The 24684-nt window shown below is 40.2% G+C and overlaps 1 protein-coding gene across 1 annotated transcript in view; it reads left to right on the plus strand.

Annotated features, from left to right (window-relative positions):
- The window catches only part of LOC134796396 (tyrosine-protein kinase receptor Tie-1-like), a 34435-nt gene extending 11424 nt beyond the window's left edge, over positions 1-23011 (plus strand). The window contains exon 5 of the mRNA XM_063768593.1: positions 22979-23011. The gene's annotated coding sequence lies outside the window, so the exon portion shown is untranslated. The remainder of the gene's footprint in view (positions 1-22978) is intronic.
- The last annotated feature ends 1673 nt before the right edge of the window (positions 23012-24684 follow it).

A 24684-nucleotide genomic window follows, 5' to 3' on the forward strand; every position in this document is an offset into this window, starting at 1 on the left:
AAACTTGTAACTGCCATAGACTGTGTCTTTAAAATATACCAATCAACCGGAGCTTGCTATCCCGAAGAATGTAATGATCTGTGGGTTTTTATCCAATTGGGATTATACAACATAAGAACACCATTTGATAGACGCTCACAGGTAGTGATCACTCTGTTGACTGATCTGGGACTCTAGTGACTAAAACAATAATGACATTCACTTGTTACTTCTGTAATTGTAAATTGTGTTACTATTATTTCTGATTTAAGACATGTTTTAAGGGTGTACATATGTTCCAAAAGAATAATAGACAAATACAAAAAAATACTGAGTGTACGAATAGTAACAAAAAATAGTAAAATAACAAACGGCTGCATAGTCCACTTCTATTTCATGTATTGTTCTCTCTTCTCGATTATGTAGCTAATGACATGTGTTTCTGATGACACTTGCTTGAAAAATCCGTCGCATATTTCCGCGCGAGAAAACTTCAGAGCCCGCCTTTCCGTTTTCGAGCCGGCGATACGTTTATGACATATGCCAGAAGCATAAGACAAACGTTCCTTACAGTCTCTGTGTCGTCATCTGAAACAATTGGCAATGGTTATTTTAAAAAGTAACAAAAGATCATAAAATCGTATAAAGGCCATAGTCGGCTTTCCATAGTAAATCGGCCCTTGCGTTAAACAGATTGTTTTTTTGAAGTGAAAACTTCTGTAGCGGCGCTGGGCACTTTTTGAGGTGGGGAAAAAATGATAAACTCAAGACAGCGTAAGGCGATCACGTGACCGTAAGGCGATCATGTGACCGTAAGGTTTAGATGGCCACTCATTTAGATGGCATTTAAATCAATAAAGAAAAACTCAATGACATAATTCAATGAAGCGACATCTTGATGATATCGCTAATAAAAGTGAACTCTAGTACTGGTGAATAAAACTCAAAATATCATGACCAAATATATTAAGATGCGAGGTCTGCAAGGTAACTTTAAATTTCTATTCGAATTTTAAACAATTAACGCTATAAATTTGAATTTCAAATTTTAAACAAGCTCACCAACAACCTGCGACCAGCAATTTCGTAACTAAAGTTTTTCAATAGAAAGGAGGATGGATCAATTATACATAGTGCTGCAGACATTTTGGACTAGTCATTGAGTTTTCACTTCTTTCGGCACTCCCGGAGTGCAACCTGTTGTTTTTTTTTATGGCTACCTCTTCTAGTGAAGAATATTTATGCTAAGTATCAACATCCTATTTGTGACATTGTGACAGTTTTTCACTTTAAATGTTTTTTTATTGTCATAAAAAATAGAAAACTAGGACAAAATTAAAAGTTCAATATTTTTTTTGCGATTGTTAAGTAGTGACACCCCTAGATTTTTTTCGGATCGTAGGTTATGACCGACTGGTCTACTATTTGCCAGAACATCAAAATTTTCCGGGTGGTACTTCCTGTCAAAAATCAGCAATATGTGTCGTCAGCAGCAAACCGACTTACTATAATTAAACATCAAAATTCCATTTCATAACAAATAAAATGATAAAAATTCATGTCGCGGGGCAAGGTAATGAGAGTCGGGGCGGGGCGGTGCGTGGCCGTTCTGTATGATAATACTATTACTTATTCTGTGATACCGGATAGTAACTGCTTGATTTTGGGGTAAACAAATTGAATCTAAAAACAGTCACAGTCATAAATAATAAATACTTAGCTCATTCTCTTTCAGTACTGCCAGGTATACATAGAAACAAGAGAAGCCACGCACAGAACAAGTTGTGTATAGGAATAAACCTGTCTCTAGTCCCCACCATTTAACTTTCTAGTATGTTTAAAATATTCATAGTACGGATTATTGTAATAAGGATAATTGTACGTTGACAGACAGACGGACGGACCGACAATATAGTTATCCTATAAGGGTTTAGTTGTTTCCTTTTGTTTTGGGGTAAGTACCCTAAAAACAAGTTGAACATAAAAATAAATGTTATATTACACTTTTTATTTTAATAAATATAACAAATTGAACAACTTACGTGGCAGATCTGGTACGGGCCTGACTTTGGGCTTGGAGATGTTGCTCAGCGGTTGGTGTTAGAGCCAGTCCTATTTGAGAACAGCTGTGCTTTGCTGACCTGTTCACAAACAGTATAAACAATATATTAGGGAATATAGTAGTAGAGTAGGGGAGGAAAAATGCATCGGCACATATAATACGAGTATAACTGTGCATTATATAAGTACCATTCATTCTAGTACATTCTTAGTTAAGTAAAGAGTAATAAAATCGAGTCATTTTATTTTATATAGTTATTTCTACATAAACACAGTAGTCCATTTAGGTAAATTCAGTGTGTTTAGCTAAGTAATTTTTTTTGTTCATAGAAATATCTAATTCAAATTAAGGTTGTAAAGGCCAGCCACACTTACCCCACACCCACACATAAATATATCCTTATGTATAAGAAGAATATGATAGGTACCTTTTTCTTGCCCCATATTGAATGTCTTCTGGTAGGCGCCAAACATGTCATAAACGAGCACATCTCCGCTCTCCTGCACACACAGCAGCTGCTCCCCGTCCGACCAGCCCATGTGGACCAGGACTCCGCTGTTCCACTGCAAATATCACAGATGATGGTATGTTTCAAACTACAAAGCCTGGGTCAAATCCTGGTAAAGTCATTTTTCATTTGTGTAATATGCTAATTGATTCAGATGTTTAAGCGTGAAGACAGACAGACTGAGAGTAGGTACCTCTTTAGCATTTCTAATATTATTTAGGGATTAAGAATCAGGGATATAAGAATACAGAGGTTAACAGGACACTTGAAAATGTGTGGTTAACAACATTTTTAACTTACTGTTAACAAGATTTTTAAAAGGGAATTAAGATAAGTATTAAAGAAATTACTTACCAAAATCTTTGATATAACATTCCCTACACAGTTGTAAATTGTTATGACAGGTTTGGCAGTGGTTGCAATCCTGCCAAACTGCTTCCGGTCCCACACCACAGCAATAGGCACTCTGTACAGGGCTCCACTGATGATCATGTTGTCTAGGCCCTCATCCATGGACCAGTTCATGTTGTAAATTTCTAAACGCCTGTAAAATATTACTTAAAGAATTTAAATTGTAACAAAAAATAAAAAAATGGTTTCAGTCATGTAAAATACATTTGTAGTTATTTTTTATATGTTTCACTATTCTTCTCTTTCCGAATAGACTCTAAGCTAAATTTCATTTCTAAAATGGCACCTATGGGATGGTGCTAAGGATATGGCAGTACTCCCTTTCTAATAGTATATTCCCTTTCTAATATATACTTATAGTAAGTGTATGGTGACAAGAAAGATGCCAGCTCAGTTGAGACTTTTTACAATTTAATCATTTCTAACAATGTTTATGCTAATTGTTAATAGCAAGGTATCAACCAAACAAGGTAGATAACCACCTGTCTGCTTATTATATTTTGGGCACCTGCTGCATTAGTATAATTTTATTAATTCAGTGTTTTTAAGTATGAAAAATTATGAAGATATAATCTAGAATGATTCCTATCCATCCGCTTTTACATATAAAACGCTCACGCCCCGCCCGGAAAACGCGCCTGTGTGACGAAGCCTTTAATCAGTCAGTTTTTAGGGTTCCGTACCCAAAGGGTAAAACGGGACCCTATTACTAAGACTTCGTCCGTCCGTCCGTCCGTCCGTCTGTCACCAGGCTGTATCTCACGAACCGTGATAGCTAGACAGTTGAAATTTTCACAGATGATGTATTTCTGTTGCCGCTATAACAACAAATACTAAAAACAGAATAAAATAAAGATTTAAATGGGGCTCCCATACAACAAACGTGATTTTTGACCAAAGTTAAGCAACGTCGGGAGTGGTCAGTTCTTGGATGGGTGACCGTTTTTTTTTTGCTTTTTTTTCGTTTTTTTTTTGCATTATGGTACGGAACCCTTCGTGCGCGAGTCCGACTCGCACTTGCCCGGTTTTTTTATTTAGGATTCCGTACCCAAAGGGTAAAAAACGGGACTCTGTTACTAAGACTTCGCTGTCCGTCCGTCTGTCACCAGGCTATATCTCATGAACCGCGATAGCTAGACAGTTGAAATTTTCACAAATGATGTATCTCAGTCGCCGCTATAACAACAAATACTAAAAATAAAATAAAATAAATATTTAAGGGATTTTTTTGCTCTTTTTTTTGTTGATGGTGCGGAACTCTCCGTGTGCGAGTCCGACTCGCATTTGGCCGGTTTTTAATCATTTGCAAATTTGCAAACCACATTTCACGTCAAAATGGCCGCGACACATTATTCCCCAGACAAGCCTACCATTTAAACTTTTAAATGGATAATAGATTTGACGAACATCTTTAATGAAAATGAATGATTTTAGTATAGAACAAAATTAAATAATTATTCTGCTAACAACTATTATTTTAATTTAATTACCTATCACCAACCCATACCTATATATGTTCAGGCAATTACATATCATCAACTAGGTACACAAACAAATAAGACAGTAGTTACCTGTTCCTAACCGCCTCGTAATGGGATGGAAGCCGGCTCCAAAGGTGGTCAGGGGCAGAGCCCCCGCTCTTGTTGATGCTTCAATTTAATGTTCCGAGGTTCCTGGCACTTAATACACAGACACAGAACCGTCACAGATAGTCTTTTCACAATTAAACAATTTTTAATACACCGCCATAGCAAAAACGTGCCGACGCTCGTTTGTTTTCTCTCGCGACTGGTATCAGTGGTTTGACCTTTTCTTCCAGTGTTGCCAACTCGGAATTTGAAAAAATACCAGACTTATGTCTAGATTCTAGATTATGCCAGAAATATGCTAGATAATTTTGAAATGTGCTAAAAAAATGCTAAAACTTTATATAGGTAATTAAAAAATGTAGTTATCTGCCTCTTTAAGAGTGATAGAGAGGCAGACAACGAAATTTTAGTGTTTGTCGGTAGGCCCTTTGACTCGACCTGGGGGTAAAGCCCCTGCTACACGGCAGCCGACAAGCCCCCAAACCGCGTGGCCTTGGTCTGTCCCGGACCGTGTAGACAGCTGTTACCAACAAAATTTCGTTTGACCTCCGGACGCCCTTGGCATGCGAGCGCGCGCCAGCGACCGCGGTCTGAGCGGTCGGTCCGGAACCGTGTAGCCGCCCGACGCCGACCGCACTAGGCCATTTCGCTTGAAGGACGCGCCGTGTGCGCTCGTGTGGTTAATAGCCATGCCATGGGTACTCAGTAGCATTTCTAATAATTCATCAAATACTTTCCTCTTCATTCTCAGAAAGTTATGTATGTCCCCGTAGCGTAGTCCAGCGAATTCATTAAGTTGAAATGACTCAACAAATGCCGTTTTTTGAGCCAGCGTTTCATTCATATACCCTTTTCTTTTTTTACAAACTTTTTATTAACTTGCAATATACCTAATGTTAGTATGTAAACATGTTTTTACGGGTCAAATCTTGCAAGTTAAATTAGACCCACTTTCTAGTTTCCGATGGAGCTGAAAATTTGCATACATATATAAGTCGGGTGACAATGCATTATTATGGTATCATAGAGCTGATCTGATGATGGAGACAGGAGGTGGCCATAGGAACCCTGTGATAGAACAACGCGACCTAATTGTGTTTGGGGTTTTTAGAATTGTCTCGACGAGTATTAGATGCCTCTAGAAAGAAAAGTACAGTCAGCGATAAAAGCTTGTACCAAATATGATTTTTTTGCCAAAAACTTATTTTTTTGTCATTGCACTAGTATGAGTAGGTAGGTTAATATGAAATTTGGCGCCCCGGCCAATAAGTTTTGCCGCCCCAGAAGTGAAGGAAGAAAAACAAAATGCAATCCGCCAGGGGTGGCATACGTCGCCCTTAGGGCCATACGCCACTGAGTAGGTACTAATGCCACGCCAACTTTCTGAAAGGTTCGGGGCCATTTTGTGCGCTTGCAATACGTGTTGTCCGTCCGCGAGTTCTGAACACACTGTGGTTTGCCACCGTCTAGCCAGACAACTCAAGCCCCTGCTACACGGCAGCCGACAAGCCTACTAACCGTCTGACCTTGGTCTGTCCTTGGTGTGTGGGTCCGTCTGAAGCCCCTGCTACACGGCAGCCGACAAGCCCCCAAACCGCGTGGCCTTGGTCTGTCCCGGACCGTGTAGACAGCTGTTACCAACAAAATTTCGTTTGACCTCCGGACGCCCTTGGCATGCGAGCGCGCGCCAGCGACCGCGGTCTGAGCGGTCGGTCCGGAACCGTGTAGCCGCCCGACGCCGACCGCACTAGGCCATTTCGCTTGAAGGACGCGCCGTGTGCGCTCGTGTGGTTAATAGCCATGCCATGGGTACTCAGTAGCATTTCTAATAATTCATCAAATACTTTCCTCTTCATTCTCAGAAAGTTATGTACGAGTATGTCCCCGTAGCGTAGTCCAGCGAATTCATTAAGTTGAAATGACTCAACAAATGCCGTTTTTTGAGCCAGCGTTTCATTCATATACCCTTTTCTTTTTTTACAAACTTTTTATTAACTTGCAATATACCTAATGTAAGTATGTAAACATGTTTTTACGGGTCAAATCTTGCAAGTTAAATTAGACCCACTTTCTAGTTTCCGATGGAGCTGAAAATTTGCATACATATATAAGTCGGGTGACAATGCATTATTATGGTATCATAGAGCTGATCTGATGATGGAGACAGGAGGTGGCCATAGGAACCCTGTGATAGAACAACGCGACCTAATTGTGTTTGGGGTTTTTAGAATTGTCTCGACGAGTATTAGATGCCTCTAGAAAGAAAAGTACAGTCAGCGATAAAAGCTTGTACCAAATATGATTTTTTTGCCAAAAACTTATTTTTTTGTCATTGCACTAGTATGAGTAGGTAGGTTAATATGAAATTTGGCGCCCCGGCCAATAAGTTTTGCCGCCCCAGAAGTGAAGGAAGAAAAACAAAATGCAATCCGCCAGGGGTGGCATACGTCGCCCTTAGGGCTATACGCCACTGAGTAGGTACTAATGCCACGCCAACTTTCTGAAAGGTTCGGGGCCATTTTGTGCGCTTGCAATACGTGTTGTCCGTCCGCGAGTTCTGAACACACTGTGGTTTGCCACCGTCTAGCCAGACAACTCAGACGGACCCACACACCAAGGACAGACCAAGGTCAGACGGTTAGTAGGCTTGTCGGCTGCCGTGTAGCAGGGGCTTGAGTTGTCTGGCTAGACGGTGGCAAACCACAGTGTGTTCAGAACTCGCGGACGGACAACACGTATTGCAAGCGCACAAAATGGCCCCGAACCTTTCAGAAAGTTGGCGTGGCATTAGTACCTACTCAGTGGCGTATGGCCCTAAGGGCGACGTATGCCACCCCTGGCGGATTGCATTTTGTTTTTCTTCCTTCACTTCTGGGGCGGCAAAACTTATTGGCCGGGGCGCCAAATTTCATATTAACCTACCTACTCATACTAGTGCAATGACAAAAAAATAAGTTTTTGGCAAAAAAATCATATTTGGTACAAGCTTTTATCGCTGACTGTACTTTTCTTTCTAGAGGCATCTAATACTCGTCGAGACAATTCTAAAAACCCCAAACACAATTAGGTCGCGTTGTTCTATCACAGGGTTCCTATGGCCACCTCCTGTCTCCATCATCAGATCAGCTCTATGATACCATAATAATGCATTGTCACCCGACTTATATATGTATGCAAATTTTCAGCTCCATCGGAAACTAGAAAGTGGGTCTAATTTAACTTGCAAGATTTGACCCGTAAAAACATGTTTACATACTTACATTAGGTATATTGCAAGTTAATAAAAAGTTTGTAAAAAAAGAAAAGGGTATATGAATGAAACGCTGGCTCAAAAAACGGCATTTGTTGAGTCATTTCAACTTAATGAATTCGCTGGACTACGCTACGGGGACATACATAACTTTCTGAGAATGAAGAGGAAAGTATTTGATGAATTATTAGAAATGCTACTGAGTACCCATGGCATGGCTATTAACCACACGAGCGCACACGGCGCGTCCTTCAAGCGAAATGGCCTAGTGCGGTCGGCGTCGGGCGGCTACACGGTTCCGGACCGACCGCTCAGACCGCGGTCGCTGGCGCGCGCTCGCATGCCAAGGGCGTCCGGAGGTCAAACGAAATTTTGTTGGTAACAGCTGTCTACACGGTCCGGGACAGACCAAGGCCACGCGGTTTGGGGGCTTGTCGGCTGCCGTGTAGCAGGGGCTTCAGACGGACCCACACACCAAGGACAGACCAAGGTCAGACGGTTAGTAGGCTTGTCGGCTGCCGTGTAGCAGGGGCTTAAAAATACGTACCTTGACGTACCTACACCAAGACCAACCGCAAAACGCGTTCGACGTATTGCCTGTCTGTCGCACTTGTAAATTCGTACGTAAGTGTGACAGGGAGGCAACACATCGAACGTGGTTCACGGTGCGAAAATAGAAAGATATAGTTCGTACATTTTATATTTCGCGTAACAGATTTTTAATTATCTTTAGATGGTTAAGGTTTGGACAGGACAATTTAGATTCATTGTTTAGTTATTTTAATCATAGAATGACTGAATTGTATAGTCCTGGGAGAATATTAATTTATCGATTGACGAATCCATGATTTTATCGAGAGGCCGCAGTGGGATTAGGCAATATAATTATATGTCACCGTAAAATTGTAAACACTCGTTAGTCGTCAGTTTATAATATCGCTAGTTAAATTATAAACGGACGGTAGGGAGATTACAATCTAACCTAACCTAACCTACGTTAGATTACAAACTAACGGGTTCACAATCCTACGGTGTCATATCCAAGGAAAACGCCACAAATGGGGTTGGCCGGTCAAAGTATTTAGCAGATGGCGCCAGCATAGCTTGCCCTGTAGGGAATGCAATAACCGGCCGAACTTCATAACCGGTTTCGGTTACGGTTATGCCCGAAAAATAACCGAATATCGGTTAGAATCGGTTACGGTTATTTTCAACAAAAAATTATAAATTTACAATGAAGTCATTAAAAAATTACGAAAATAAAGGTACAGTATTAGGGAATGTGAGTATAAGTCTTCGTTTTTAATAAAACACACAAAATACTGTAAAAGTAAAATATGACCTTGGACGTGATACAATATTCAATAAAAATATTTCATAAATAAGGTAAAGGGCCCCAAGTTCGTGTTAGTACGTTATTTCGTTAGTTTTGTTTCTGGCGCAAATAATAAGGAATTCAAATATTTTTTATTCAAATTATACATATGAAAAAAATCTGTATTATTTAATCTCTTCAATAAAATAATAACCAATATTTTAGTGATTAAACTGAGAGTAATACGACGGTCGAAACTGTCAGACGGCCGCGAACAGCTGTGTTGTATGCGTGCACTTTTTTTAGGCGTAAGGTGCGTGCTCTCACTTGTTAAGCTTATAGGAAGGAAAAGCTAAACCCATTCGAATAAAAGTTTTTGGGAGTGTTTCTGTGGGTTCCTTAGTAATTGATTTGATAATAAAAAAGACTGAATATATGCATAGAAATACCTTAAAATTGCAATAAATCGACTCACGAAATAGCGGTCATTTTTTTTCGTGTGTCTCCTATTTCGTGCCACTAACGAATCAAGGATTTTCTAGATACATTATGAGTGCTTGTTTTTAAATTTTAAGGTATATTCCACGTATATTCTCATATTAACTACTAGCACAATTTTATTTATAATTCAATTTATTTGATTTATTTTTGTCTATGTTTATATTTAACGTATAAGATAGTAAATTATTTTTGTAAATAATTATTATTTGTATCTCCGTTTTAAAACTCTCGGGTCTTTCGAGCCCGGTCATTTACAAAGGCGTGCGTGGGGATATGGATCCAACACGTAGAGGCCGTTTGGAGAAATTTGAAGTCATGTAGAACGCCTGCTGGAACCCATTCACGGGTACATCAATAGATACCCGTGAACCGGTTTCAGTTTTATTATTATTATTATATATTTTTAATTTTTTTAATTTATATAGTTCGGCTTTTAATCAAGTATTAAAGTACCCATATGGTTTACAGTCTTAATTCAACCATTAAAGTCGACGAGTACAAAAAACTTTAAGCTAGCTCTCAATTTAACATTATTTTTAAATATTACTTTTAATTTGACCTTACAATTACTCGTAAGTAGGTAAGACCGTTAAATATTTAAAATGATTATCAGCAAATTATCACCAATTACTCTAAGAAAACTTTATTCCGAAACAGGGGACACGAATTCACGAACTTAGGAGCTGACCTAAATTTGTATCACGAAATGGGAGCCAAATAAGAGGTTCACGAAAAAATTCGAAACAAAGAACTAATATAACTTACTCAAAAGCTTTCAAGGTATTGATATGCTTAGTAATATTAAAAAAAAATATACAAACTCTCAAGAGCCTTAACCTGCCGAAACAGGGGCCCTTTACCTTAAAGGAAGTAAATTTGGTATATTTTCATTATTAAAGTACACGAATGACAAAAAATATAGTCACAGGCGTCACAACCAAAAAAGGCAGGATTTTGTAGTCATTAGATGATAAAAACATAGAATTTAAGTCATAAATAGTCTTTCCACTTGCAAACACAAATCCCATTCTTATCGAACCTAATATATATGCTGCCTCCTTTGCCCAATTTTTTCATCGAGATCGCAACGTTCCGGTAACATTAGTTTTTTTTTGCCATTAAAAATTTTGCGAGCCCGACACTTATAAAAATTGTCCATGAAAATATGGCGGCCCTTTTCTAAATATGGCTGGAGAAGTTTAGCCACTACCTTGTCTGTATGGCCTTGCCCTCCAATTTCAATATCATTTTTCCCTCTGTACATATGAGATTGGAGGACAAGGCCACCAGGAGTGGCTAACACATACATTTTGATGCCATATTTGTGGCGTTTACCTTTAATATATTGGCGAATGCCACTCCGGCCTCTAGACAAAATTAAAGATTCGTCTATGCAGAGATTCTCCCCTGGGGTATATATTTGGGGGTATAGCTTGCGTGCTAGCATCAGGTGACTGGGTCCTTACGTACTGGCATGGGCTACGTAACATACGTAGCTGCTACTTGTATAACAGTAGACCGCACACGTATAATGAATCGGCATATTTACTCATTATGGCACTGTCTACGTATTATACGTAGCTTGCGTGTTAGCGTCAGGTGACTGGTCCTTACGTACTGGCATGGGCTACGTAAGATACGTAGCTGCTACATGTATAACAGCAGACCGCACACGTATAATGAATATGCATATTTACTCATCATGGCACTGCCTACGTATTTTACGTAGCTTGCGTGCTAGCATCAGGTGACTGGGTCCTTACGTACTGGCATGGGCTACGTAAGATACGTAGCTGCTACATGTATAACAGTAGACCGCACACGTATAATGAATCGGCATATTTACTCATCATGGCACTGTCTACGTATTATACGTAGCTTGCGTGTTAGCGTCAGGTGACTGGTCCTTACGTACTGGCATGGGCTACGTAAGATACGTAGCTGTTACATGTATAACAGTAGACCGCACACGTATAATGAATATGCATATTTACTCATCATGGCACTATCTACGTATTTTACGTAGCTTGCGTGCTAGCATCAAAAGCATGGATTAATCGGTTTTTAGAAGAGTATTCTAGACTGTGGTCTCAAAGTAACACCCGAAACGAAAAAGAGACAAAAATATGTGTAACTTTCCCCGTAATTAACTATAGCCAAACATGTTTTGCCAAAGAAAGGCTATGATGTGAATCTATTCAAATGTGTAGTAATTATTGTTTTAGTGTCTGCTTTAATCGTATGTTTTAAAGTTTGAAGTTGTGTAGCACCCGAAACGTCCGCCTGTCTGTCCCCGGCTTTTCTCCGTGGTGGTTAGTGCTAGAAAGCTGAAATTGGGCATGGATACATAAATCAATCATGGCGACAAAGTAGTAACACAAAAATGACAAAAAAAAATTTTTTTAGGGTAGCTCCTGTACAACATATTTTTTATTTATTTTCGCCTTTAATCCTATGATGTGGGGTGTAGGGATTGCAAATCCGAATCTATTTTACAAAATCCGGATTTTCGGATAATTTTCACGCCGAAATCCGAACTTCGGATAAAATCCGGATTTAGGGAATGTTTTCTTGGTACCAGGAATAAATTAAAAAAAACGACTTTCTAATAAGAAATTAGTCTTTTTATTTACTGTAATAGTCTTATGATCAAATAACAAGTTATATTAATTACACAGTTATATTATATCAATAACAAAAGAACTTCGGATAAAATCCGGATTTAGGGAATGTTTTCTTGGTACCAGGAATAAATAAAAAAAAAACGATTTTCTAATAAGAAATTAGTCTTTTTATTTACTGTAATAGTCTTATGATCAAATAACAAGTTATATTAATTACACAGTTATATTATATCAATAACAAAAGCAACTTGGAAACAAAAAAATATCTTCTTTAATAATTTTAATTAAGAATCCTACAGTCACAACACTGAGATCAAAATTTCTTGGGGGTTTTAGCACATCCCCACTGCGGAAGTTGCGGAACCTAAGTCAAAGTCAAAATATTCTTTATTGAGTAGGCTTAGCAACAAGCACTTTCGAATCGTCAGTTACAAATATTATCTTATATGCTAAGACTTCATTCAGAGCAATTTATTGAGGCAGGCCTATATCGCAGTACCCCGTTACATATTTCGTCGCGAAACATGACAGCGCCGAGAGCTAATCAAGAAGAAAAAAGGACAACCAGAACCGCACCTCACGGATTAGCTATTGTTTCACTCTAGATCCGCCCAGGTATCGCGGGGAAACATGTAACGCGCTAACGCGGTACCGGTAATGCGGCGTCATTTTAGTGGCAGTGGTAGAGATGTGTTAAAATCCTAATCCCAAGCAAGGAAGATTGAGGCCTGTCTGCCCATGCTGATGCCAGCTCTGAGCTTATTGCATTGCCTTTCTTGGAACTCTTCAACGTACTTTCGGTCGTTGGTCCATTTGTCTCTTAGGAGGTATTTCTGGTCTGTGTAGAGTTTGGTAAAATGACATTCGGATGCGCGAGGCAACAAAACAGGTCACAACAGAACAGATCATAATAGATCAGGTTAGAACAGAACAGGTCACAACAGAACAGGTTAGAACAGAACAAGTTACAACAGAACAGATCACAACAGAACAAGGTTTTGGAATTGGTCTATTTTAATTGTTAACAGAATGGGTATGGTACCACGGGTATCATAGAGCATTGACTGAATATAATAAACAAATCAGGGAGGCAAACATTAGGTCATGGAGAAGGTTCCGTCTAGACAGGGGAATCGTACGGGGTGCGAGGCACTCCTCACGCGCATCGGAGTTGCATACATCGCCATTGTTAGTAGCTCGGTACTACTTACAGGACTAGCGGATCTTATTTGAAATGTTCTTCGTCTTATGGGCAGTTGTGTAAAAGTCTGTGACAACCCTACTGTGTTCTTATGCGGTGTCTGCATTTACGCAAACATCAAAGGCGTCGGTTCACTGTTACTTTTTACACTGTGGTTCTGTGAAGATATTGCCCAAACTCATAAAGGAGCAAGAACTTACATAATACTCTCCAAGACACCAACCAACTATCTCGGTCTCCTTAAATACCAGATGGCACATTTATGAACACGGAAGAGGAACTTGCTCAGAGACACCCCCTTCCCCCTGTTCGTACTCAACCAGTAATACACAGCTTTGCACCCATAGGAATTCTCGAATCCACAGGGCACGCAATATCGACTGGAATATAGCAACAAACACCTTTAGACCAAACAAAATAAATGGGCATTGGAAAAATGTAAACCATTTAAATCGGCGGCGCGTTTACAGCAATCTGCATCTGACCCTTATATTCCGAGCAAGTTTCACGTGGCGAATCGTACCAGATAAATGGACTCGGGTCAAGGTAAACTTCATACCAAAAGCAGGGAAAAAGGACAACTACTAACAGCCTAATTCCGTCAGTCCATTAATTGTCTAACATCGTTTCTACTCAAAACTTCTTCTTTTCTTTTATAAAAGGCCACTACCTCCACACGATATCCAATCTAATGCAAAGAGCTCTAAAGACAATATTCAAATGGTGGCAAGCAGTGCGTCTACATAATATGCTCACAAAACAGGCCAAATGCACATGGCGCTCTCAAGCATTAACCAAACTCAAGGCCTGGGTTTTTGCAAATATAACCCTTAGCATGCCCACTGAACACGTACACCGAATGTCATTTTACCAAAGTCTACACAGACCAGAAATACATCCTAAGAGACAAATGGACCAACGACCGAAAGTACGTTGAAGAGTTCCAAGAAAGGCAATGCAATAAGCTCAGAGCTAGCATCAGCATGGGCAGACAGGCCTCAATCTTCCAGGCATAAGTCTTCGCCATCAACAAATATATAATGCTTCTCTGCGGCCTGGAAACTTATGTAGCGAACATGCACACTACTACAAACGCAACGCTATCTATGTAAAGGATGTTTGGCCATATTTTTTTATTTCGAAAGAGATTAACCTATGAGCCCTTTACAATAATTTGAACTTTACAGTAAAGGAAATCATGTCGAAATTGCATCTACGTTTTTTATTATTGAAGATAGCCCATCTAGCATCGCATAGTTGAGCTACAATCGCAGAAGTTCTACTACTCCGCTACATATATGTCAACCTTATTATATTTAAATAAAGTTGATTTTTGTACTAAACAATCAAAAATCCTAGCGAAAATATTGAAATACTAGCTTTTGCCCGCGACTTCGTCTGCGTGGAATTAGTGACAGCAGCTAAAGTAGTTATAGCGCCTGGATAATGCTAATAGCAATCATTCAATTCGCGCATTGCTTACTTCAATTATTAGGCAATTCATTAACTCTTTCAAGTCCACCCGCCTTTGCACTCTCTTCAGGGATGATTTCCCTGATTTTCCCCGGGACTCGAACTATCTCTATACCAAATTTCAACTAAATCGGTTCAGCGGCTTAAGCGTGAAGAGGTAACAGACAGACAGTCAGACAGACACACTTTCGCCTTTATAATACTTATAGTGAGTGAGCCAGGCAACCCCCCCTCTACCCGCTTGACGTGTATTTGCAGTAATCAGAACATTTTAACGGTGCAAAAAGCAATTGTATAATAGTTAAACAAAAAATCCGAAAATTCGGATTTGGGTTTAAAAATCCGGATTTAGAAACGGATTGAAAAATTGGCGGATAATCCGGATTTTCGAAGTTCGAATAATCCGGATTGCAATCCCTAGTGGGGTGTCGTTGGATAGATTTCTCAAAATGAATAGGTGTCACCATCAACCATTTTTTGATTAAGGGAATATTTTAGGAAATATTCGCATTGAAAGAAAAATAATTATGATATCTACGAGAAACACTTTTTATTGTTAAGACTAATGTATTTTATAATAATTCAGCATTTAATACTTATGTTTTTAATCGAATTTATTAAAAAGACAATATTTTCAATAAAATGAGCCGTGATTTCGTATAAATCTGTCTTAATTTCGTACTCGTAACACCCGAAACGAACCATGAGTAACACCCGAAACAGGTAATTTATTATATTAAAATTAAATAAAAAGTGATACTAAGTGTTACTTTAGTGTTTCAGTAGACTATCAGGACTATTATTACTTGACATAAATAAAACTGGAGGTTACTTGAGAAAATTCGCTAATTTATGCATTTTGGTACTGATGGTCAGAAGTTATAGGCCAATTCACGTAACACCCGAAGCAGCTACTTTTTAGTGAGTCTCTCGTTATTGCTCTTATACTTTAAATTATGTGTGTTCAGGAAAAGAAAATATTATCAAAGTAGTAGATGAATCAATAGTTTAACCTCCTAGTTCCTGTTACAATATCGAATAAAACCTTATTTTATGAGTTCAAGTGTAACACCCGAAACGGTGGAATGACCCATTTACTGGTATACTCTTGGGTCGTCCCATTAGTTTTTTGTCAAGTTCTTAAATTAGTCCCATTCTGCTTTCGTCACCCATTCTACATTCGTCAAGTTCATCGGTGGTCTTTTTCATATTTGGTTATACTTGGTTGTTTGCCTTTTTCTTATTTCGGCTTATTCCGGTATTCGTCATCATCTTCTTTGGGCATGTTCGATGTTAGTCAATTTCTTTTTTAAGTCTCATTCGTTATTCGTAATATCGTCTTTGGTCTTATTCTAATTTCGTATTTTTATTATTTAGGATCTTTTGAAATTTGGACACATTCTCTATTTGTCACGATAAATATTCGTCCCGTTCGATATTCGTCCCGATCGATATTCGTCCCATTCGATATTCGTCCCATTTACTATTTGTCTTGTTTTTTGTTTTGATTCCATAAACAATAATCCTTATACTTAAATATTAATTAAATGTATCCTAAACAATACACATGTAGGGCAGATTAATCCAAAACGGGGACACGGGGCTTACTACGTCGTGCCGTGCCTGGTCTTAGACCAGGGCACAGTAGTATGGCTACTTAGATAGTTTCAGACTGATTAAAGCTTTGGTAACTGCTGTCAACCTTCTTCAGGGCGACTTCTATGACGCTCACGGGAGGGAAGGGATGATGAAATTGATAACCACACTGGGAAAAAGACAATCAACAAATATGGCCAAAGATGACAAAGACTACCAGCGAAAGTGACGAATGAAGAATATGACAGAATACAGAATAAGACAAATTAAGAACTTGTCAATAACCGAATGGGACCAATATCGAACGTGTCGAAGAAAAATTACGAATAATGAATGAGACTGAATACGAGATAGACTAACATCGAACATGCCCAAACAAGATAATGAAGAATACCGGAATGGGTCGGAATAAGAAAAAGGCAAACAACAAATATGACCAAAGATGAGAAAGCCCACCGACAAAAGTGACGAATGTAGAATGGGTGACGAAAGCAGAATAGGACTAATTTAAGAACTTGGCAAAAACCTAATGGGACGACCCAAGACGATACCCATTTACTCATCATGGCACTGTGTAAGTATTTTACGTAGCTTGCGTACTAGCAACAGGTGACTGGCTCCTTACGTGCTAGTATGGGCTACGTAAGAGACGTAGCTGCTACATGTATAACAGTAGACTGCACACGTATAATGAATATGCATATTTACTAATCATGGCACTGTCTACGTATTATACGTAGCTTGCGTGCTAGCGTCAGGTGACTGGGTCCTTACGTACTGGCATGGGCTACATAAGATACGCAGCTGCTACATGTATAACAGTAGACCGCAGACGTATAATGAATATGCATATTTACTAATCATGGCACTGTCTACGTATTATACGTAGCTTGCGTGCTAGCATCAGGTGACTGGGTCCTTACGTACTGGCATGAGCTACGTAAGATAAGAAGCTGCTACATGTATAACAGTAGACTGCACACGTATAATGAATATGCATATTTACTCATCATGGCACTGTCTACGTATTTTACGTAGCTTGCGTGCTAGCATCAGGTGACTGGGTCCTTACGTACTGGCATGGGCTACGTAACATACGTAGCTGCTACATGTATAACAGTAGACCGCACACTTATAATGAATCGGTATATTTACTCATCATGGCACTGTCTACGTATTTTACGTAACTTGCGTGCTGGCGTCAGGTGTCTAGGTCCTTACGTACTGGCATGGGCTACGTAAGATAGGTAGCTGCTACATGTATAACAGTAGACCGCACACGTATAATGAATCGGCATATTCACTCATCATGGCACTGTCTACGTATTACACGTAGCTTGCGTGCTAGCATCAGGTGACTGGGTCCTTACATACTGGCATGAGCTACGTAAGATACGTAGCTGCTACATGTATGACAGTAGACCTCACACGTATAATGAATCGGTATATTTACTCATCATGGCACTGTCTACGTATTTTACGTAATTTGCGTGCTGGCGTCAGGTGTCTAGGTCCTTACGTACTGGCATGGGCTACGTAAGATAGGTAGCTGCTACATGTATAACAGTAGACCGCACACGTATAGTGAATCGGCATATTCACTCATCATGGCACTGTCTACGTATTTTACGTAGCTTGCGTGCTAGCATCAGGTGACTGGATCCTTACGTACTGGCATGGGCTACGTAACATACGTAGCTGCTACATGTATAACAGTAGACCGCACACGTATAATGACTCGGCATATTCACTCATCATGGCACTGTCTACGTATTTTACGTAGCTTTCGTGCTAGCATCAGGTGACTGGGTCCTTACGTACTGACATGGGCTACGTAACATACGTAGCTGCTACATGTATAACAGTAGACCGCACACGTATAATGAATATGCATATTTACTCATCATGGCACTGTTTACGTATTTTACGTAGCTTGCGTGCTAGCATCAGGTGACTGGGTCCTTACGTACTGGCATGGGCTACGTAAGACGCGTAGGTGCTACATGTTTAACAGTAGACCGCACACGTATAATGAATCGGCATATTTACTCATCATGGCACTGTCTACGTATTTTACGTAGCTTGCGTGCTTGCATCAGGTGACTGGGTCCTTACGTACTGGCATGAGCTACGTAAGATAAGTAGCTGCTACATGTATAACAGTAGACTGCACACGTATAATGAATATGCATATTTACTAATCATGGCACTGTCTACGTATTTTACGTAGCTTGCGTGCTAGCATCAGGTGACTGGGTCCTTACGTACTGGCATGGGCTACATAAGATACGTAGCTGCTACATGTATAACAGTAGACCGCACACGTATAATGAATCGGCATATTCACTCATCATGGCACTGTCTACGTATTTTACGTAGCTTGCGTGCTAGCATCAGGTGACTGGGTATTTACGTACTGGCATGAGCTACGTAAGATACGTAGCTGCTACATGTATAACAGTAGACTGCACACGTATAATGAATATGCATATTTACTCATCATGGCACTGTCTACGTATTTTACGTAGCTTGCGTGCTAGCATCAGGTGACTGGGTCCTTACGTACTGGCATGGGCTACGTAAGATACGTAGCTGCTACATGTATAACAGTAGACCGCACACGTATAATGAATCGGCATATTCACTCATCATGGCACTGTCTACGTATTTTACGTAGCTTGCGTGCTAGCATCAGGTGCCTGGGTCCTTACGTACTGGCATGGGCTACGTAAGATACGTAGCTGCTACATGTATAACAGTAGACCGCACACGTATAATGACTCGGCATATTCACTCATCATGGCACTGTCTACGTATTTTACGTAGCTTTCGTGCTAGCATCAGGTGACTGGGTCCTTACGTACTGACATGGGCTACGTAACATACGTAGCTGCTACATGTATAACAGTAGACCGCACACGTATAATGAATATGCATATTTACTCATCATGGCACTGTTTACGTATTTTACGTAGCTTGCGTGCTAGCATCAGGTGACTGGGTCCTTACGTACTGGCATGGGCTACGTAAGACGCGTAGGTGCTACATGTTTAACAGTAGACCGCACACGTATAATGAATCGGCATATTTACTCATCATGGCACTGTCTACGTATTTTACGTAGCTTGCGTGCTTGCATCAGGTGACTGGGTCCTTACGTACTGGCATGAGCTACGTAAGATAAGTAGCTGCTACATGTATAACAGTAGACTGCACACGTATAATGAATATGCATATTTACTAATCATGGCACTGTCTACGTATTTTACGTAGCTTGCGTGCTAGCATCAGGTGACTGGGTCCTTACGTACTGGCATGGGCTACATAAGATACGTAGCTGCTACATGTATAACAGTAGACCGCACACGTATAATGAATCGGCATATTCACTCATCATGGCACTGTCTACGTATTTTACGTAGCTTGCGTGCTAGCATCAGGTGACTGGGTATTTACGTACTGGCATGAGCTACGTAAGATACGTAGCTGCTACATGTATAACAGTAGACTGCACACGTATAATGAATATGCATATTTACTCATCATGGCACTGTCTACGTATTTTACGTAGCTTGCGTGCTAGCATCAGGTGACTGGGTCCTTACGTACTGGCATGGGCTACGTAAGATACGTAGCTGCTACATGTATAACAGTAGACCGCACACGTATAATGAATCGGCATATTCACTCATCATGGCACTGTCTACGTATTTTACGTAGCTTGCGTGCTAGCATCAGGTGCCTGGGTCCTTACGTACTGGCATGGGCTACGTAAGATACGTAGCTGCTACATGTATAACAGTAGACCGCACACGTATAATGAATCGGCATATTCACTCATCGTGGCACTGTCTACGTATTTTATGTAGCTTGCGTGCTAGCATCAGGTGACTGGGTCCTTACGTACTGGCATGAGCTACGTAAGATACGTAGCTGCTACATGTATAACAGTAGACTGCACACGTATAATGAATATGCATATTTACTCATCATGGCACTGTCTACGTATTTTACTTAGCTTGCGTGCTAGCATCAGGTGACTGGGTCCTTACGTACTGGAATGGGCTACGTAACATACGTAGCTGCTACATGTATAACAGTAGACCGCACACGTATAATGAATCGGCATATTTACTCATCATGGCTCTGTCTACGTATTTTACGTAGCTTGCGTGCTTGCATCAGGTGACTGGGTCCTTACGTACTGGCATGAGCTACGTAAGATAAGTAGCTGCTACATGTATAACAGTAGACTGCACACGTATAATGAATATGCATATTTACTAATCATGGCACTGTCTACGTATTTTACGTAGCTTGCGTGCTAGCATCAGGTGACTGGGTCCTTACGTACTGGCATGGGCTACGTAAGATACGTAGCTGCTTCATGTATAACAGTAGACCGCACACGTATAATGAATCGGCATATTCACTCATCATGGCACTGTCTACGTATTTTACGTAGCTTGCGTGCTAGCATCAGGTGACTGGGTCCTTACGTACTGGCATGAACTACGTAAGATACGTAGCTGCTACATGTATAACAGTAGACTGCACACGTATAATGAATCGGCATATTCACTCATCATGGCACTGTCTACGTATTTTACGTAGCTTGCGTGCTAGCATCAGGTGACTGGGTCCTTACGTACTGGCATGAGCTACGTAAGATACGTAGCTGCTACATGTATAACAGTAGACTGCACACGTATAATGAATATGCATATTTACTCATCATGGCACTGTCTACGTATTTTACGTAGCTTGCGTGCTAGCATCAGGTGACTGGGTCCTTACGTACTGGCATGGGCTACGTAAGATACGTAGCTGCTACATGTATAACAGTAGACCGCACACGTATAATGAATCGGCATATTCACTCATCATGGCACTGTCTACGTATTTTATGTAGCTTGCGTGCTAGCATCAGGTGACTGGGTCCTTACGTACTGCATGAGCTACGTAAGATACGTAGCTGCTACATGTATAACAGTAGACTGCACACGTATAATGAATATGCATATTTACTCATCATGGCACTGTCTACGTATTTTACTTAGCTTGCGTGCTAGCATCAGGTGACTGGGTCCTTACGTACTGGTATGGGCTACGTAACATACGTAGCTGCTACATGTATAACAGTAGACCGCACGCGTATAATGACTCGGCATATTCACTCATCATGGCACTGTCTACGTATTTTACGTAGCTTTCGTGCTAGCATCAGGTGACTGGGTCCTTACGTACTGGCATGGGCTACGTAACATACGTAGCTGCTACATGTATAACAGTAGACCGCACACGTGTAATGAATATGCATATTTAGTCATCATGGCACTGTCTACGTATTTTACGTAGCTTGCGTGCTAGAATCAGGTGACTGGGTCCTTACGTACTGGCATGGGCTACGTAAGATACGTAGCTGCTACATGTATAACAGTAGACTGCACACGTATAATGAATCGGTATATTTACTCATCATGGCACTGTCTACGTATTTTACGTAGATTGCGTGCTAGCGTCAGGTAACTGGGTCCTTACGTACTGGCATGGGCTACGTAAGACATGTAGCTGCTACATATATAACAGTAGACCGCACACGTATAATGAATATGCATATTTACTGATCATGGCACTGTCTACGTATTTTACGTAGCTTGCGTGCTAGCATCAGGTGACTGGGTCCTTACGTACTGGCATGGGCTACGTAAGATACGTAGCTGCTACATGTATAACAGTAGACCGCACACGTATAATGAATCGGTATATTTACTCATCATGGCACTGTCCACGTATTTTACGTAGCTTGCGTGCTAGCGTCAGGTGACTGGGTCCTTACGTGCTGGCATGGGCTACGTAAGATACGTAGCTGCTACATGTTTAACAGTAGACCGCACACGTATAATGAATCGGCATATTTACTCATCATGGGACTGTATAGTAGGTCGTATTTGTATTACAACTCTCGCAACTCGCCTACGTATTCGTAAAGATACGGATATCGTGTAAGTAAAGCCTTTAAATAAGTAGGAGGTGTACGTTTAAACAACTGGATATGATAACCAACACATGTATGAATAAATATGTTTTCTACTTATGTTCATGTTCTGTTGAAAACTACTTATTATAAAGGTATAAGCTACTTATAAGTAGGAGGTTGAACTGGATAATGTACCCGAATATGTATGGGTAATGGTGGCAGCTACTTACATTCAAGTTCCTTAAACAACTACGTATTGTACGGGTATAACATACTTATTACGTAGGCGCTGACATTATACGTACAATATTGCAATGCCCGTACGCAACATTGTGTATCTCCTAAACGCGTAAGTAGCTTGCACCATTAAGCAGTATGCGGCAGCTGTATTAAGTATGCTGCACCCGTAGTAAGTAGCAAATTGCAAGCTACTTACAATTTTTAGCTTCATAAGTAGCAAATTTTTCTCAGTGTATGAATGGTGTAAAGACTTTTGCATTGTAATGTGCAATGTTAATACATATATTTTAATTTTAAATATGGTGATTTGAGAAAAGCACTAACCTCTATAGTATACCACAGCGAAACAGGGTATTTTCTGACTCAAGACTTTTTTGGCAATGCCTTCTCTTCTGCCCTCGGCAATAATGAGCTACTATGTCATAATATCCTTATCCGGGCAGGAAAACTGAGACTACGTTTGCATGGAGACAAATGGCCGTAATGGCCGTCCAACAGAGATGTAAGCGATGTAACCATGCGACACAGTAATTAACGAACTTCTATACAGAGTGGCCAAAAAATAAGTGCATTCCTGTTGCCAGGGAGGTTTTGGGATTATACTGAGCAACTTTTACTATGGAACCAACCCCGAAATCGCGAAAATAATGTATCCTCCCATAGAAAATGGACCAGCCAAAATGTATGAAACATCCTGTCAGGGGCGTATTTACCTTAGGGCCAACCGGGCCATGGCCCGGGGCGCCAACCCCCGGAGGCGGCATTTGCATTTCGTTTTTCTTCCTTGAGTTCTGTGGCGGCGAAACGTGCCAATGCCCGGGGCGCAAAATATTCAAAATACGCCCCTGCATCCTGTATAGATCGTGTAAAAAAGAGATTCAAAGTTCAGGACTATTCAGGAGACAAATAATAGTACATTATTGTCGAGGCTCGGAAGTAGCTACTTGCAGGCTGAGGATTCGTTTTAAACGGACGACCTTGGGAGTCCGTTTAATTGAATCCGAAGCCAGTAAGTAGCCTTCCAGCCGAGTCATATATACTTATATAGTGCTTTTCTCAAAAATGGTGCAAGAAATATTAATATCATAGAAATATTTTACAAAAGCAACGTTCTTACGTATATATTTTCACAGAAAAAAGTAGAAACAATTGAAAAATTTAGCTTTGCCGCCTTTTTATTTTTTTTATAAAAAATAGAAGTGTATTTTTCTGCCGAAAATACGTCAACCTATTTGAGACAGCTAAATAGTCGCGGTACTAATCATCTGTTTGGCTGTTTAATGGGCCTGTGCCTTCATTTGATATGGTCATTTCAACTTTTAAAAAGTTTGGAACTCGACAAATAATGGAATTTGTATGCAACATTGCAGTCCCAAAATCGAGACTGCAATGTTTTTAACTTTTTAATTTTTGACTGACCATAAACTACGCGCTTCGCGACCTATTTTTTAAACGGCAAAGTCGACTTTGCCGTCCATTTTTGAGAAAATATAATATATAGACGGTCAAGCAAATCTTGTCAGTAAAAAAAGGCGCGAAATTCAAATTTTCTATGGGACGATATCCCTTCGCGCCTACATTTTTCAAATTTGCCGCCTTTTTCTACTGACAAGATCTGCTTGACCAAGTATAGTTAATCTCTGGTAGTTTAGTTTAGACTTGCGGAATATACTTTTTTTAAGTGAATGTTTTGTTTCACAAAGAGCATTTAGGAACTGGAGATGTCATCGCTGTCATTTACCTACTTTACGAAACAATCTGCCGATTTTTGCGGGGGAGGGACGTCAAATGTATTGATATTTGCACATGAATTGTACGTAACGTACAAATAGCCATGTCAGTCCATACAAGTTTGCACAATTGTGCAAGTTTTTCGGCACAGGGGTAAGCTCTTAATGGCAACTCCAGTTATTAAATGCTCTAAGCTGCTCGCAGATCGCCACAAGTTGGAGACC

This window comes from Cydia splendana, chromosome 13 (assembly GCF_910591565.1).
Source record: "Cydia splendana chromosome 13, ilCydSple1.2, whole genome shotgun sequence".
NCBI lineage: Eukaryota > Metazoa > Arthropoda > Insecta > Lepidoptera > Tortricidae > Cydia > Cydia splendana.